Source organism: Lepisma saccharinum, chromosome 12 (assembly GCF_977018435.1).
Source record: "Lepisma saccharinum chromosome 12, izLepSacc3.1, whole genome shotgun sequence".
NCBI classification, from domain to species: Eukaryota; Metazoa; Arthropoda; class Insecta; order Zygentoma; family Lepismatidae; genus Lepisma; species Lepisma saccharinum.
This window is the reverse complement of record NC_139240.1, coordinates 16072838-16091466: the sequence shown is the minus strand read 5'-3', so window position 1 is coordinate 16091466 and position 18629 is coordinate 16072838. Positions and strand designations below refer to the sequence as shown.

General features: G+C 37.6%; 1 protein-coding gene across 4 annotated transcripts in view; it reads left to right on the top strand.

Annotated features, from left to right (window-relative positions):
* The first annotated feature begins 1293 nt into the window (after positions 1-1293).
* The window catches only part of LOC145996577 (uncharacterized), a 106528-nt gene continuing 89192 nt past the window's right edge, over positions 1294-18629 (top strand). For 2 of the 4 annotated variants that reach the window (XM_083133084.1, XM_083133085.1), the window contains exon 1: positions 1300-1516. The gene's annotated coding sequence lies outside the window, so the exon portion shown is untranslated. Of the gene's footprint in view, positions 1517-18629 lie in introns of all 4 variants that reach the window. The other 2 variants (XM_083133086.1, XM_083133087.1) reach the window with 2 other exon arrangements.

Sequence of the window (18629 nt, the reverse complement as noted above, 5' to 3'; positions counted from 1 at the left end):
ACACAAGAAACCAAAACGCCTCATTTTATCTAGTAAACCGAAAACTTTCGGGGTGCTCTAGCCCCCTGAGCGCCCCCTTGGATACGTGCCTGAGTCAACGCAGCATTTGCTTCAAACGAATCCACAAAATGTTTTCAATTATTTCAATTACTGTCCTTACTTGGTCCGTTTCGTGTTTGAATTAACTACACTTATTATTGTATTTTCTTCTCTGCGTTCTGAATACTAAAATAAATACTGAACCTAAAACAACGGATTTTATATTAATATTTAACTACACTTATTATTGCATTTTCTTCTCTGCGTTCTAAATATTAAAACAAATACTTAATATAAAACAACGGATTTTATATTAATATTTCGACTATTACTACCTTCCACTGATGATATATTGCTTATTTTTGTAAGAAGAACATATAACTAAAATCTCATGATTATCAATTTCCCTGATTTACTACTATTTTTTTAATCCACTAACCCACTTCTAACCAATATGGCGTCATCTCACATCGAGTACCCTTATCGACCAACCTGTACGTATCTACCGTGGTTATATTTACGCGGAGATCTGGCAACATGGCCCTCGGTTGCCATGGAAAACGGTGCTGCCATCTGTTATCGAAAAATTACCACAAAATTGCCTTTAGTACGGCCTTAAAGTCAAGTCTATGCTTAAAGTGGCCATTTGGTATTTCCCGACTGCTCAGGATCCAGAAAAGTCGGGAAGTCATTTCTCAAAGTTAGGATCGTGACAGGAATTTTTTTTCGCAATCATGGTCCCGACTTTTCGGGATCCCACACACCCATGCTAGTGCTCTCATTTTGAAATGTTTATTTTCTCAAAATTTCGGGGAGTGTAAAGGGTGGGTGACCCATGGCCAATATAATTTTGTGTTTTGTCGCTATATGTGCTGAGTGCCTCTTTGCAGCCTCAGTGTTTAACCGGTGAGAAACTTTTAAGATTTTAGTTACAACACGACATAACAGTTATTCTATTTTAGTTATGGTAAGGGGCTGGACTCCGTATAGTGTGACGGGTGTAAAATGGCCTTAGTGCTGACTTACCCAAAGTTTTAAAATCAAATTTAAAAAAATCAAAATTTCGGGAAGTGCTGAAGTTCGATTCAGCTCCCCTCTGCGTACGCCAGGGTTGGATTACGAGGATATTAAATGTACACTGTAAAGCGTCTAAAGTCAAATATTGGGGTATTTTCTGTCGGTTATTTCTTACTTTTTTCGCAGAGTGTTTGTCAACACTGCCCTATATTTGACGCAATCTGTGGTTTGACTAATGACGATTTTAAATGCGAAATACAGGAGGCATTGGTATTTGACATTGGATTTTGAAATTATAAGCAAAGAAGTTTTATTTGGTAATAATGCAGAATTGTAAGAAACAATACTGTTACACTTTTTGTACGTGGAACCTACAAATTTAATTTAATTGTTCTTGAAGCTGCAGTTTCAACTCGTGTAAAAATCGCAGCCTAGGAATGCAGCTGGAATGATTGTACTTGTAAGTTATAAACATTCAAGTAATGAAAAGAATAAAACAAATGTAACATATTCTTACTACACAGAAGTTACATTTACTTTCATGTGAGATTTATAAGGATCAGATCGAAAGATTTTTATTGACGTTTAGCAAATTATTTTTCTTAATTTTGATTGCACGTTTTATGAGTTGACAAATACACGAAAGTTACCTTGATATGAGGGAAACTACTACTAGTGTAAGAAAAACACGTGATACCCAAAATATTATACTTCTTATAATTAAGACTCAAGGCATTTATAAAAGTCGTAAATATGTCTCAACAAAAACCGCACAGGAAGACTTTTGGGTATGAAAGAAGAATATAGAGAATGTCTCTAATTACGTTAATATTTGGTATACTAACTAAATTTGGTCTTCTAATCACGAATCTGTTGTTGAAATGCCATGAACGCGTGCAAACATTCACGTGTAGCCCCACAAACCATTGACGGATAGCCCCACGAACAATTTCCGGCAAGGTTAGGTTAGGCAAGTGTAGTTAAAATTTTGTTCGTAAAACAACGCAAAAAAGCTTTTCTTAAAAAGAAAAATTAAAAAAATTCGGTAAATATGCGATATAGCCCGAACAGATTTCTTCAAATTTACAGAAGAAACTACTTACTGAAATCAGTTTCTGTAACATTGTCGAAGTTCTTCGATGTATTTTCTTTCGTGGAAACTGGAAACTTTACAATAGAATGCTGCAGAACAAGAAAAATAATTTTTTATGTAAGGAACTTGCATTTTCTGTAAAGAGACAACATTTGGTAACAGTTTCATGCATCGGAGACACATTTCTTCAATTTTACACAAGAAACTACTTACGGAAATGAGTTTCTCCAAGGTTTATAACCTCCGTCGATATATATTCTTCCTAAAACTTCATCCTACAATGCAGCAGAACAATAAATAATCACTTTTCATGTAATAATATTGCGCATTTTGTGAAAATCGACAACATCATGCCGTTGTTTCCAAGATGTACCTGCAGATGGCTCTAGCGTCGGAAGTCACGCGATCTCGCTAGTGGAATCAGGGTTTCCAAACGCGCGAGTTTTTTTTCTTCGAGAAACGGGCAGTTTTTGGTCGAGAAAGGAAAATGGTTTTTCGATGAATTTAGGGGTGAAATGAGTGCTAATGGAACCTAACCTAACAGGCCTAACCTAACCTCGTGTGAATGGTTCGTAGGGCTACCCGTGGATGGTTTTTGGGGCTAACATCAATGGTTTGTGGGGCTACCCGTGGATGGTTTTTGGGGCTAACATCAATGGTTTGTGGGGCTACCCGTGGATGGTTTTTGGGGCTAACGTCAATGGTTTGTGGGGCTACCCGTGGATGGTTTTTGGGGCTAACGTCAATGGTTTGTGGGGCTACCCGTGGATGGTTTTTGGGGCTACCTGTGGATGGTTTTTGGGGCTAACGAACAATGTTTCATTGAAATGTACAATTTCCAGACGTGATCCCCGGTTTTTACAACTTTCATGCACAATAGAGTTGGAAACATTGATATTCGAAAACAAAAGAAGCGTTACAATTCGCAAAGCAAGCGATATCGCACCGTGACGTGCTTTCCGTAGCATTAAGGAAAATGGTTTATTTTAGCAGAAAAAGTGTTTGTTTTCGTGCAAAAAGCATATTGGCACCTTCCACTATGTTCCGCAATACATAATTGGTAAGTACAAACCACGAGAAAGACAAAATATCCGATTTAAATGTGTCTCCGATGCATGAAACTGTTAATCAACATTTTGCCGTTGTTTCCATTATGTACCTGCAGATGGTGCGAGCGTCGAAAGTCACACGGTCTCGCCAGTGTTTTTTTTTTTTACGAGAATTTTTTGGTAACAGTTGTATAAGTCGGAGACACATTAAACTCGTTTATTTTCAAATAAAAATCATTGCTACTTACCTCATATGCATAGCAGAACATTTTTCAAGCTGGGGATAAATTTGTTCCATGAAAAAGGCGTTATTTTTAACATTATAATCATTTATTGGCCGTTGCTAATTCGGTGGACCAAATCTTGACTCGCGTAGTATATCGTCAGCTGATATGCAGTGTTCTCAGCTGATATGCATTGTTACCAAACTTATGAACTGATAAATGCCGCAGCAATTCACGGGGTTGAGGTATGCCTACGACGTTAGGTTAGGTTCCATTAGCACTAATTTCACCCCTAAATATGTGCTTCATCATCTAAAAAGTCCTCAGTACGTTCAATTACGCATATCCGGACAACATTGGTTTTTCTCGATTTACTCCTTTAGGAAATTTTTCCTCGCTTTGGGATTTACGTTGTTGAATTCCTTATGAAATAAGATTTCCAACGATATATGACACGTATTCCTTAAGAAAAGGGCGTCAACTAGAGTCTTACCTTAAATTGAAAAAAAACAACCCGCTCACACGTCATCTTGTAAAACTACCGCGTGGTTGATACACTGACACGGGGTTACATAATCGAACGCACGGAACATTTGATTCACGTAGTCGACGGTAATGGCGGCACGAGCTATCGTACAACGGAGATGCATGAATGACGAAAAATACCTTACTTACAGGCCAAATAAGTTGCACGATTCGAAAAAACAATTTCCCCGGCTTCAGAAAGTCCTCAAGAACACAATTCCGTAAGTACTTTCTCGTCTTTTCTCCTGTAAATTTGAAGAAATCCGTCTCTGACTTATACAACTGTTACCGAATTTTTTTTTTTTTTTTTAACTATGCTTACCTAAACTAACCCAACCTAACCTAACCTTGCCGGAAATGGTCCGTGGGGCTAATGTGGGTGGTTTTTGGGGCTATCGTGAATGATTTTTTGGGCTATCGTGGATGGTTTTTGGGGCTATCGTGGATGGTTTTTGGGGCTATCGTGAATGATTTTTTGGGCTATCGTGGATGGTTTTTGGGGCTATCGTGAATGATTCTTTGGGCTATCGTGGATGGTTTTTGGGGCTATCGTGAATGATTTTTTGGGCTATCGTGAATGATTTTTTGGGCTATCGTGGATGGTTTTTGGGGCTATCGTGAGTGATTTTTTGGGCTATCGTGGATGGTTTTTGGGGCTATCGTGGATGGTTTTTGGGGCTATCGTGAATGTTCTTTGGGGCTATCGTGAATGTTTTTTGGGGCTATCCGTCAATGGTTTGTGGGGCAAACGGTCAATGGTTTGTGATGACATAATGAACACGAAAGTAGGTATTTTTCTGTTAGGAAGGTTGAGACACTGCATACCCACTCCAAATCGACAAAACACAAGCACAGCGCACGATGATCCATGACTAGTGCACGCCATATTGTCTGTTACCCAAGCGGAACAAGGAAGACAAATAATGACTCGTAATATGAAAAGTTGACACTATTTTATGGAAAAAGGCATAACTTCACCTCAAAGAATCTTTCGCAATGCAGGATAGGTAAGTATCAATGATAAAATGAACGAAATAAACAAGTGAGAGGTGTTCGGGCTATATTGCATAATTACCAAAAATTCAACTTACATCAGCTTTTTTCACAATTTCCAGACGTGTCCGTGGCATTTTAACAACAGATTCAAATTTAGTTAGTATACCAAATATTAACGAAATTAGAGACTTTCTCTATATTCTACATTCGCTCCTTAAATCCCAACAAATCCATATAGCTACATGTTACTGGGGAGCAGACAATCATTTACAAATGACAAGTATAACGACATGGTCTTGAAAACATGTGGGACATGCATACCGCATAAAACAACATCTAAAAACCTAGGTTTGATGATTGATAGTTCGCTTACTTGGACAGAATACATCAATGGGCTGTGTAGAAAAGCATTCTAAATTCTCAGGAATTTAGGTCTCGAAATTATTTAACCAAAAAAGTTAAACTGAAACTCGCCGAGCTCTTATTGTGGGCACTCTTTGATTACTGTGATGTAGTTTATGGGTCTGGGGTTTCAGCCAGAGATACAAGGAAAATTCAGGTGATGCAGAATTCTTGTAGAAGATTTGCATTGAACATAAGAAAACGTGAACATATTTCTTCGTCATTTGAACACAAAGCAAATACTAACAGTGGACAGAAGAAGACATCCGCACTATATCACTTTTATAGATAAAATTCTAAAAGTAAGTAAACCAAATTATCTATTCAGGAAACTTAAAACAGGCATTCAAATACACTCATATGCCACACGAGGGCATAACATTTTTTTTTACATGTCTTTGCAGTACCGCCTCCTTCAAATCATCATTCTCGGTAAATGCAGTTTCAACCTGGAATAAATTGCCCACAACACTAACTAACCAATCAACACCGCATCCAAAGCAAAATACTTTCTTCTATGGAAACAGTTTGAATGAATCTAGGAGCACACATGAATAAAATTACATCCTTCAATGGATCAATGTTTGCCTCACTGAACTTGATATTGTTTCATGTTAAATATTCCTATGCTTATATCATTAAACATACACACACACATGCATCTGCATATGTGTGTGTGTGTGTGTGTAAATATGTACATATATATGTATATATATGCATGTGTCTGTGTGTGTAATGGTATTTAGATTTATGTTATTTTATATATATACATATACTACTCTATTGTATGTTTATAGCTTATAATTCAAATTTTATTTCTGATTGTCCATACATTGTTCTTACAATGGATACATGCATTGTTCGTAGGAAATGTGTGTCGATTATAGATTGTATTCCATCAAGGGTTAGGTAGGAGAAGAGCACATGCTGAACCTCACCCGCTAAATAAAGATATATTAATATTATTATTGCATACATATAAGGCCAGGACTATTTTCACCAGATGGCGAGAATAACACGTAGGGCTATTTTCACCAGGTGCTGAGAATAGCATATGGGACTATTTTCACCAGGTATTAAGAGTAGCAGAAAGTCCTGAAGATCACAAATCGCATGAGTATTTGCAGAAATAATTTGAATGCTAATAACCCTTAACCTGACCTGCCTAACCTAACAAGAAAGCATTTAGGAATGTAATACACATTTATACTATGTCAATGAGTGGCATATTAGCAGTAACAGTCCATGTTGAAGCATCTTGTGGCATTTTTCCACATAAAATTTCCTACACAAAAATAAGTGCAAACCGATGTAAGCTTGATACACACCAACAACGAAAGAATGCACGTATCCATGTAAGAGGCCAAGTCATAGATCATTTGCATCTGCAGTTTAAAAGCTAGCGAAAACAGTCACTCAGATATTTAAAAAATCTGGTAGCAGTGTATCTGAACATTCAAGTTGTATTATTTTAGTTAAAATCACCACAAAGAGCATGGTAAAAAGCATTTTAGCAGTTCTTCCGAGCTTTCGATTCCATCTCGGGCTGGTCGAGGGGCAACGGAAGGGATGCGGTTGAAATTTTGCTGGCGCAACTTGCTGTTTTAGTTTATTTTAGTTTACTGAATCGGAAAGTACTTAATATTTTTTCATGAAAGAATATCTCATTGCTACCTGAATATAAAGTTTGCACATTTCTGTCAACATGGAGAATTGGTAATGAATGTCTCAAATCTTTCAAATGATTGAATTAAATTAAATATATTGTTATAAAGTATTTGACATGGAGTTTGATTCAAGTTTCATGGGTGGTATAATGATTAATGCTGTAACTTTGTTATCATAGTTCCAGGGTTGAACTCCCTGAGGAGACACATTTCGGTGTATCCTACTTCATAAGCATAGTCCCAATTAGACTATCTGACCACGTCACAGAGTGGATTTTATTTCTACAACATTGCGACTACTATTATTATGGAACCTATAGAACAAGATCGTCGTCCTCCGTAGCCGAGCGGGTTAAGGCGTTCACTTGTCTTGAGATCGTTCGCTGCGGGACGGCGTAGGTTCGAATCCGGCTCTGGTCGGAATTTATTCGGCCTACGTATAGGGCCGGTGGCAACCCACCATCGTGAGGAAATTGGGGAGCTTCGAATGAGTAAGCGTAATCCGGTCCCAGAAACCTACTATAACGGCTGGGGATACGTCGGGCTTTTCCAATACTGGTTGAAGATCTCCATGTTTAGAGGTGACGAAGGAAAGTGTGGGAGGGAGTCTGGCAGTCGGTAGGTAAGCCAAGGCACTTCAGGGCTGTTGTGCAAAGGATTATTATTATTATTATAGAACAAGATCATGCACATTGTTCCTTTTCTTATTTTATGTCACTTTTCTGTAATCATACTAATGAGATGAATATTGATTTGATTAAATGCATGATGGAATACACACACATCTGTTACCCAGGATTCGAACCTAGGATGTTGTACTGAACGCAACTCCAACTGGCAGCTGACCTTGACGGCCCTTTCTGTCCTCCAATCGTCTTCCGAGGTGTGTGGCTTGATGGGCGTCAACAAACTCAGTTGCGAACATGTGGTGGGCCCAACGCTCATTTGTTTGGTCCCACGAACAACGTTCGGTACCTTGTGACTCGAAAATGCCCGATTTCAGTCGAAGAAAATTCAACTGATCGGTGATTCGCTGTTTCCAACTGCCAGTTGGAGTTGCGTTCAGTATGGGCATCATAGCACACTAAGTTAACAACTGCACCACAGACGGTGGCACAAAATATGTTAAACATTTTTGTCAGTTAAGACTTAATTTTGTCATAACCCCCCCCCACCCCCATGCAACGATAATCAAGAGGCACTTCGCCAGGAAACCTGGTATTTTTAGAAGTATATCTGTGATAAATTAAAGTGTAGTTTTTTTCCAAGATGCAACAAATCTTTAGTAACTATTTAGTAACTTTTCTTTTGTGCATTTTAATTTATGAAATAAATACAGGCCCATATCTAGAAGGAGGGCAGGGGGGGCAACTGCCCCCCTGTGAAAAATACAGAACACATTCCTACCTGGAATTCTAACAAATCCTTATAATTATATCCTGTATTACTCTAGCAACATAACAAAGACACTTACTGATTTTGTGATTTATAAAGGTGTGTGGGATTCCGTATACTGTCATATCAGGATTGGGGGGAAAAAAATTCTCTTCCAGATTCAGACTTCGGGAAATTATTATGCAATTTTCAGTATCTAGAACAGTTGTGACATTTTGAGTAGTCTTGTATTAAAGGTGCCTAATGTATTTGGATGTTTTTCTTGAATGTGTTGCTATGAAGCTTGAACTGCATAATTTTTTGGTTCCCTAGTCTACCATTTAGTAATATTGATTCATGTGATAGACAGAGGGAGTGGATATTTGACTTTTGTTACTTAGCATTGCTTTTCTGCCGCATCTAGCTAATCGTGACAATGAGTGATGACGTGAATTGCTGAAGAGAGACTCACAAACAGGGCAGGCAGGGGCATTGTCCCCCCACCAATCTTGGACGGAAGTTCAATCTAGGGGAAGCAAACATTGAAGTAAAGAAACATGACTAGCAGAATCTAAGAATAGCAGGACAAATGGATACTCAAGATGGAATTAGTTTTCAAGTGTTTCTTGCATTTTTCTTCCAGACAGCTAAGGGCATTTGCAGGGGCCACAGATGGGCAATTGCCCCCTAGATTTCAATTTTTTTACAAATAAAAGTATATTTGATAATTTTCTTCCTCCCTTTGCTCGCAGGCACAATATCTGCTATTCTTATAGTCCAAGTTCAGAGCCGAGCCATAGCTAGGGGCCAGTGGGAGTCAACCCTGGGAGCCAGAACGATGTAAATGAAAAAAATAAATGTTAAAGAGAATGCCATGGCGCCCCGTGAAATTATTTGCACCCTATTAAATCAATATTGTTTTCAGTTTGCAAATATTTGGATCTAAAGATTTTCTTGCTCGCTTCGATCCCAATAAAATTCTTTTCTGTAATGCATTCTAAATTACCCGAGAGAGAAGTAAGGCGAGATATATACTTCAGATTGTTGCTGCTTAAATGCATGAACAATTCTTTTCAGGAAAAGGAGCACGCACATTTGAGAGACAATTTGGCGGATGAATTCATCATGTATAATAATGTATTTAAATAATATATATATATATTAAAGAAACTTTGAATACGTACACAATTTAGCGTTAACATGTTGCATACCTAGGTATGTATTTTCTTATTTTACGTCGCCACATGTTGCATATGTGTAAAATATATGTTGTACATGAAAGTTATGTGTGTCATATTTACTAAAGGAATAATGTTCGTCATGCATATTCTCTCTCTCAAACCAGGTGGAGGGATATAGTGGTTTGGATCCCATTTTAAACTGTAGGTCCAGTCCCGATTAGCCTTACTATGCATAAAGTGGACTTAAAACACCAAATCAATCAACCAATCTGTCTTTCAAAAATATAGTTTGTGTGCTTGTTTTTCGTTATTAGCTAATATTGATTGATTTAGTTTATTTTACTTCACGTTTTGTACCTCTTGGCTAATTTGCGAAGATGGGGATGAGTGATGAAATTATGAAATTGATGAATGGACATTCACAAACAACCAACCCCGAGCGAGATTCAAAACTGGGCCCTTGCCATCGCAGCGCGATGTGCTAACCACTCGGCCACAGGGTCCGGCTATTAGCTAATATGAAATTGAACATGGAAAAATATTTCAAATCATTTGTTCAAACACAAATGCTTTAGCACAGACTTCTACCTCCTTTTGCATGATTTACGATGATAATAACGTCTTTTAATGCTACTATTATTACTACCACTACCACCATTATATTACTAGTATTATTATTGGCACATTTGTCCTGGTACTTGACCCTCCTCTCCAGATAAAAACTTATGGTTTTGCCTCTGCTCACAAAGAACACTCATGAACAGGCTCGAACCTGGAACCCCTGGCTTTGTAGTGTCTTATGTAACCATCCCACCATGGAAGTCTGCTAGTGAAAGATGGGTCATTCATTCCACGTCATTTCAACGAGGTCATGACACCCACGAACTCCGATTTCGATTAAATTTGGTATACACCCTTCCTTTATGGTTGAAAGAAACCCGCTAATTTTTTTTTCACTCTATCTCAAACGGTTTTCATTTTACAGCACTTTGAAATGTCATCAAATCAGTGTTGTCTGTCACTCTTGAGACCCTCGACACAAGATACCCTTGCTTACATTTTATTTCTTTTCTCATTAACCAATCATCAGATCTCTTTGAAATTTTACACAAAGTTCAATGAAATAATGAGGATTTCAGAAAAAAATACATTAGCACTCAAAAATTTTTACAAATGCCTATAAAAAGACTAATAATGGATTTGTAGCCTAATTTTTGTGGTGAGAAAACTAGGTTACGAAAATCTGAATTTTCATCATGTGGGTATGATGGAACCAAAAACTTTTGATGATGAAAATCATTGCAAAGACTTGCTCTTTTGCTACAAAAAATAAAATTTTTGGTTTTTTATTCCTTCTAACGAAAATTTTACGATTTTTGGAAATTGCCTAAAATTTCAGGGTCAATCTGTACCAAATGGTCCAGCACTGGTCGCTCGACCATTTTTAAAATTTTTCATTTGTTTGTCGTTGTAACCCCTGTACAAGGGTAGTTCAAAACAAGCATTATTTTTCTAAAACTAGACTTCGTTTGAAAATGGCGGCCATTTTTGTTTCATGACTTGCAACATTTTTGGCCTATGTGGACAGTTGCAATAATTATGATAACTCAGCTAAGAAAAATTATAGAAATCTGGGCTAAGAAACATTGTTTTCAGTACAATTCAGGCTACATTTTATGTTCCGTATCTTTTTACACCACATCTAATGCAAATGGCTGAAATTTAGGGTCAAAACTGACTGATATTCAATTTTGAAGGGAAATCAATGTATAGGATATGTTTTTTTTTTAGTAGGTAAACAATGAAATATCAGAGCTATTAATTTTTTTTTTTGGAGGAAACATTCTCATCCAAAGTTTCAGCAGAAAATATTTGACACACAGCCGTACACGCCTTTTCTTTGATAATAGATACTAACGGGCTTTCTATGCCTCAAATATTGTATATCCGCTAGGTGAAAAAATAACATCATTCTTAATATACTCCCCCATTCATATGTTGCAATTAATTAATACGTACAATAATTGTAATTGCATGATAGTTAATTAAAACTAAATAATTATAATTGTAACTAATAACGTAAATTTGTCTGCTTTTACCAAACTTCCCCCTGTTGTAACTTTAACATATAATATCAATCTCGAAATTTTTTACAGGTACCTCTTTATGCAGTAAATATCGAATTTTATTAGGTTCCCAACCAGATATTGTTTTGATTTCAGTTTTATGTCAACTTTATGCACGGAAGGCTAATCGCGACTGGACCTACAGTTTATTAAAGTGGGATCCGGACCAGTATGTGCCTCCACTGGGTATCGAACCTAGGACCCCTTTGTTACAAAACGTCAACGTAACCCCTATGCCATCGGGAAGACCTTTCGAACCACACATATATTTGGAGCCCAAATTTTGAGAAAAATGAGCGTTTTCAAAGAGCTTTAACTTAATGCGGAAACCAGTAACAGAGCTCAAATATTTTCTGCTGAAACTTTGGATATACGAGGTATGGCTAGAAAAAAAAACGGATTGGTATTGCTGTTGACAAACGGAGAGCACGTCAAGGTCAAGCGGTGCATGAGTGTATAACGTGATATCCTGCCTATTGACTGTGTGATTTCCCAGGGTGCGTGGCATTTTTTTTCGCTGTAGCTAGTCGACGAAGTGAACCGTACATCTGTGCTCCGTCGGAAAAATGTTAAGTGTGAAAGTGGAACAGCGTATCAATGTGAAGTTTCTTATGAAACTCGGAAAATCCACCACAGAAACTTATGGTTTGTTGAAGGAAGTATTCGAAGATGTGTGTTTATCACGCAAGCAAGTGTTTGAGTGGTTTCAAAGGTTTAAAGAAGGACGAGAAGTGATTGCGGACGACTCGCATCCTGGGCAACCTTGCACGTCGAAAACGGAATCAAACATTGCAAATGTCGGTGAATTGATTCGAGAGGATCGTCGCTTTAGTATTCGAGCTATTGCAAAACAACCAACATTATTACATTAAGATGCTGATGACCCTTCATGAGCGAGTAAGAAGACGTCGACCTGATTTGTGGAAAAGCAAGTCATGGATTCTTCATCAGGACAATGCTCCTGTCCATACAGCATTGTCAGTCAAGGTTTTTTTGGCCAAGCATGGGATCCCAGTGTTAGAACATCCACCCTATTTGCCGGGTATCACTCCGTGCGACTTTTTTTTTATTCCCAAAGGTCATATCAGCACTGAAAAAAAAAACACATTTACGACCGTAGAACCTGTGAAAACAAAAGCAACGGAAGTCATGAACATGGTTTCAGAAAATGATTTCCAGCACTGCTTCCAGAAATGGAAGATTCGTATGGAGCGGTGTATTGATAGTTCAGGGGAGTACTTTGAAGGAGATATGTTCGTATTGTACAAAATTACCAATAAAAGATTTTGTAGCAACAGTCCGGTTTTTTCTAGCCACACCTCATACATGTTCCCTCTAACAAAAATTATAACTCTGATATTTCATTGCTTACCTACTAAAAAAAATATATCCTATACATTGATTTCCCTTCAAAATTGAATATCAGTCAGTTTTGACCCTAAATTTCAGCCATTTGCATTACATCTGGTGAAAAAAGATACGGAACATAAAATGTAGCCTGAAATGTACTGAAAACATTGTTTCTTACCCCAGATTTCTATAATTTTTCTTAGCTGAGTTATCATAATTATCACAACTGTCCGCATAGGCCAAAAATGTTGCAAGTCATGAAACAAAAATGGCCGCCATTTTCAAACGAAGTCTAGTTTCAGAAAAATAATGCCTGTTTTGAACTACCCTTGTACAGGGGTTACAACGACAAACAAATGAAAAATTTTGTTAAAACTTTTATGTTAATTTATGTCTATTTATGTTAAACTTTATCTTTCTATTCTTTGGTAGTCCGAAAGGTCATTATGAAAATATTGTTATTTGATGTTGCTCGAACTTTTTTGTTCGTTGGAGTTTCAAGATATCATCCCTTTCCAGTTACTTATCACTTTTGGAGGAGGGGGAAAATGCCCCTCTGTACTTTGCTATATCTCCTAATGCAACACTATATTAAAAATTTGCCCCCTCTAGGATTGACTTTGCTCCCCCCCCCCCATTAAGAATTCCTGGCTATGGGCCTCAATAAATTATATTTGTGAATGCAGTGTTGGGACCATGTTGAAACAAATTCTGCTACAGCTACAAATGCATGTTTTGTCTCCTTTATTACATTTCATTATAAGCCATCACAGGCCATTAAAAAACACAAAAATCTACACAACACAAGATAGCTGGCTTTTAATACTGCTGCAATGGAGTTTGTTCGCAGTTTATCCCAGATGTATTTTTATGTTTGCTTCAAGCATAAATATATTTTCGTTGTATCGAACCATGACAAATTATATGTCCACTATAATTTATTGCTTTGACTGATTTCGTTCAAATGTAATACTCTATCCTTTCTCCAAAATATCTGGCTGGTATAAAAATTTCCAATCAAGAGATCTAATTTTAAATCTGTTCTGTTGGTCAAAACATTGGTGACTGACCTCTAGTCTGATCCCGCTATCAACTCTCAAGCTGCATGTCTTGCTTGTCATGGGCCTTTTCTATGGCCTCCATTGTGTCACCTCGGTCTTGTTCATGCATGCACGGTGAATGCTTGCTTATAGTCTGAAGGGCCTCTGTCACTTCTTGCTTTGGTCTGAATTCTCTCTAATACCTAACAACATCTGTTTGATACCTCATGGGATATTAAGATTTAATTTAGCCTGTAGAGCCCAGAGAACAAATTGCAAGTACTTTTTTGGGGAAAAGGCTGGCTTTTTGATTGATTATACAACATAACCAAAAAAGGTTCTTGCCATTTTTGACCATTAATCATGCGCACACAGAGAGGAAACAAAATGACGCACGTGCCTGCCAAGCGATCAGGAGTTAGTCTGACCATCGACTGTCAGTAATACAGGCACGTTGCGCACACACAGCAGTCATAGCTCGTCCAGTGTCGAAGAGAAATGGTGGTATCGAAGCAGCTTGTTAACGTGTGTTTGTTGTATGACTTTAAAGTGGGCCTGTCAGCTGCTGCATCAAGTCGCAGCATTTGCCAGGCATTTGGGGAGAATGCCGTGAACAAATGCACTGCCAGGCATTGGTTCCAGAGATTCCGTTCGGGGATGAACCTCGCAGTGGACGACCACATGTGTTGGATGACGAGGCCCTGAAAGCAGCCATCGAGGAGGACAGCGGTCTAACGTGTGATGAACTTGCAGAAAGGTTCCATGTTTCCGCTGAAACAGTCAGACTGCACCTGCATGGGGTAGGGAAGTCATACAAGTTAAGCAAGTGGGTACCCCACACATTGTAGGCAGCCAACAAGGAACGAGTGACAGCCTGTTTGTCCTTGCTCACTCGGTATCTGAACACACCCATATTTGATCGCTTGCTCACTGGTGACAAAAAGTGGGTCCTCTATGACACTCCCAAGCATACTAGACATTGGTTGTCACCACGTGACCCTGTTCCTCACACCTCAAGACCACCTCTGCACCCATCAAAGGTTATGCTCTCTGTATGGTGGAATTGTCGGCAAGTGGTGCATTACGAGCTCCTTCCACCTGGTCAGACCCTCACTGCTGACCTCTATTCTCAGCAGTTGCAAAGGGTGCACCGTGCATTGCGGCAGAAGGAGCCGGCATTGGTGAATCACAAGGGTGTGCTGTTCCTGCACGACAATGCCAAACCACATGTGGCAAAGAGGACCCGGGAGACCCTTCAGCAACTTGGCTGGGAGAGACTGTGCCATCCACCATATTCACTGGACCTTGCACAAACAGATTACCACCTGTTTCATTTCCTCGACAACCACCTCCGTGGAAGATCCTTCGCAAGTGAGGGAGACCTGCAGAACGCACTCACGGACTTCTTTGCATCCAAGCCCGCCGAGTTTTATCACCAGGGTATTGTGCAGCTGCAGGAACGTTGGCAAAAGGTGTTGGATGCTGATGGAGATTACTTCGAAACCTAAAGATACGTACCGTCCACTGTATTACGCTTTGTTTATCACTGCTCTAGAACGGCAGGAACTTTTTTGGTTACCTTGTAAATACGAATGCATCTTCAGAGTGGCATAAAGTAATGCTGTTGCCTTGTAATAATCAAAGGATCCAAGGTTCATTACCCAGTAGAGACACAGTGGTTCAGATTCTAATTCAAGTTATAGGTCGAGTCTCAATTAGCCTACCTCATCATAGTATGGATTTAAATTTTTTTGTTGTTGGACTTTTTTTTGGCCATTTGGAGTTAATCTTATTTGCTTCTGCCTCAGTATTAGGGCCAGTGTTTCTCAACTGCCAGGCCCCGAGAGGTAATTTACAGGCAGTGGTTGACAACTTATTTAAATCCAACTTTACATTTGTCAGCAAGTGGAGACATAATTGAACTATTACTCTTTATAATTATGCCATTTAATTATTTATTAATAATTTATATTAATCAAGCATGCGTATTAATTAATGTGTATGTATTTACGAGTAAAATTGTTGGGACAAGAGCACTGAATTTTAAGATATGAATTTATTTGCCTGCAGTCTTAGGAAGGTTGAGTACAACTGCACTAAGTAGCAAAAATACATCACAACTTGCTCCGTGACCAGGTTAAGCGGCCATTTAACCAAATTAAACATGATACACTGGAAAGCCAGAATTCAAATATATTTCATGCTCATTTGTCAAATCAAATGCTGAAAATCACATCATTCCATTAGATTCTATTTACAAAAAATATACAGATTTACGCTGGTTATGTCAATGTGTATATAATATGATATGATATGATTTATTTGCATCCAAGGACTACAATTTTGTACAAGTAGGTACATCTGTAGTATAGGACATGTCAAGTGAAGTACATGATAATAAAGTTTGGTAATTTTAACATAAGATACATGCATATATATTGGTGTATTATAACCCTTGCATATCAAGATATTATACTATACAATTTCAGTTTGATGTGCAACAGCAAGCCCTACATGTATGGTAACTAACCATGCCTTTTAACATTTATTCTGGTTACACATAGTATTATAGGACATGTCAAATAGAAATACATGATAATAAAGTTTGGTAATTTTAACATAAGATACATTGCATATAAAGATATTATACTTGAAAAATTTCAGTTTGATGTGCAACAGCAAGCTCTGCATGTATGGTAAGTAACCTAACCATACCTTTTAACATTTATTCTGGTTACAGATACACAAGACCTTCAAAAGATGACTGTTGCCTCTGTATATTCTTGTATGCTGTAAAATTAATGTTTAATTAGCATGGTTTTGATTTTATTTTTAAACTTTTCCACTTTTAGTTCGTGTCTTAACTCTCTGGGCAACTTGTTATACAGGTCAACTGCTGTTTTTAGGTCCCTTCATTCGCATTTTATCTTTATTTCTCGTGTTCAGGCTATGGATATCTTCATTGGTTTCAAAAGTACTAATATTTTGTTTAATGTATACCAGACATTCATAGATATACAAACAGGGTAACGTCAGCAAGCGGAAGTTACTGAAGAGATTTCTGCGCAAATATTTCCCATTGACCCCTGCCCCAATTTGTGCCACAAGGGCTCTTTTTTGTAATTTAAACAGTATGGAGTTATGTGCCTTGTTTCCCAGCTCATGATTCCATACCTTATTACTGATTCAAAATTTGCTACATAGAGACTTCTGACAGACCAAAAGCTGGTAATGTTTACCATTACACACAGTGCACAACATACTTTACTTAATTTTTGTTGAAGCATGTTGATGTGGTTTGAGAATTTCAAGTGTTCATCTAAAATAATACCCAGAAATGTAGATTCTTTTGCATGCATTAAGTCTGTATTTTGTTTTTTTTGGTAAGTGTTTCTTTGTTTGAGAGGCTGTAAAATTTATGTAATTTGTTTTGCTTGTATTTAGAATTAAATTATTTCCTTGAAACCAGCTATCAAGCTTTAGCAATGTGTTGTTTACTTTATTGTTTAAGGCATGCTCACAGTGATCTGTTAATATAATGTTTGTGTCATCTGCATACAATATAGCCTGTTCCTCATCCAAAAGTTTTGGCATTTCATTTATGTAGAGCAGGAATAGAAGAGGTCCAAGTATGCTGCCTTGTGGAACTCCATAATTTATTTTTTGAACTCGAGATTGATTATATATTGTATTTCCATGTGCATTTAAGTAACATATTTCTACAAATTGTTCGTTTAGGAGAATTTTGTGATTGACTGAGTCAAAGGCTTTTGTCAGGTCACAGAAAATCCCAAGTGTGTGTTTGCAGTTATTAAATGATTCACCCACTTGTTCAATGAGATCAATCAGGGCTGAATTTGTGCTTTGTTGCTTTGTGAAACCGTGTTGTGTCTTGCTTAGTACTGAATAGTTTTCACAGAATTTTTCAACTTTTATTAGCATTGCACGTTCAAAAATTTTTGAGAACCAGAAAGTTGTGATATAGGTCTGTAATTGGCTACATCTTTTGGATCATTTTTCTTGTATATTGGTTTTACAATTGCTATTTTTAGTCTGTCAGGAAAGATACCTGTTTCAAAAAAAATATTTATGATGTGTAGGAGAGGTTTACAAAGCTGTTTGTAGCAACCTTTAATCAGAAAATCTGGTATTTCATCAAATCCAAATGAGTGCTTGTTTTTTAATGACCTGAATGTTTCCCTTAATTCTAATTCAGAAACGGGTGATATGAAGATTGATTTTTCATTTTTCAGAGCTGTTAAAGCCTTTGCGCTTGTCTTGGTCATCTTTTTATTTTTATTTTGGCCAGCACATGGTACCGAGTTTATAAATAAGGTGTTGAATACATTTGCTACATCATATGGACTAGTTAATTCTTTGCCTTTTACATTTAATGTTATGTTTTTCTTGTGTTTGAGTGTGGACATGTTACACTTTGGATTATATCCCACATGGCTTTGCATTTGTTATCTGATGTTTGTATCCTTATGTCATTATGTCTGATTTTGGCCTGTTATAATACTAATTGATATGTTTTCTTATACAT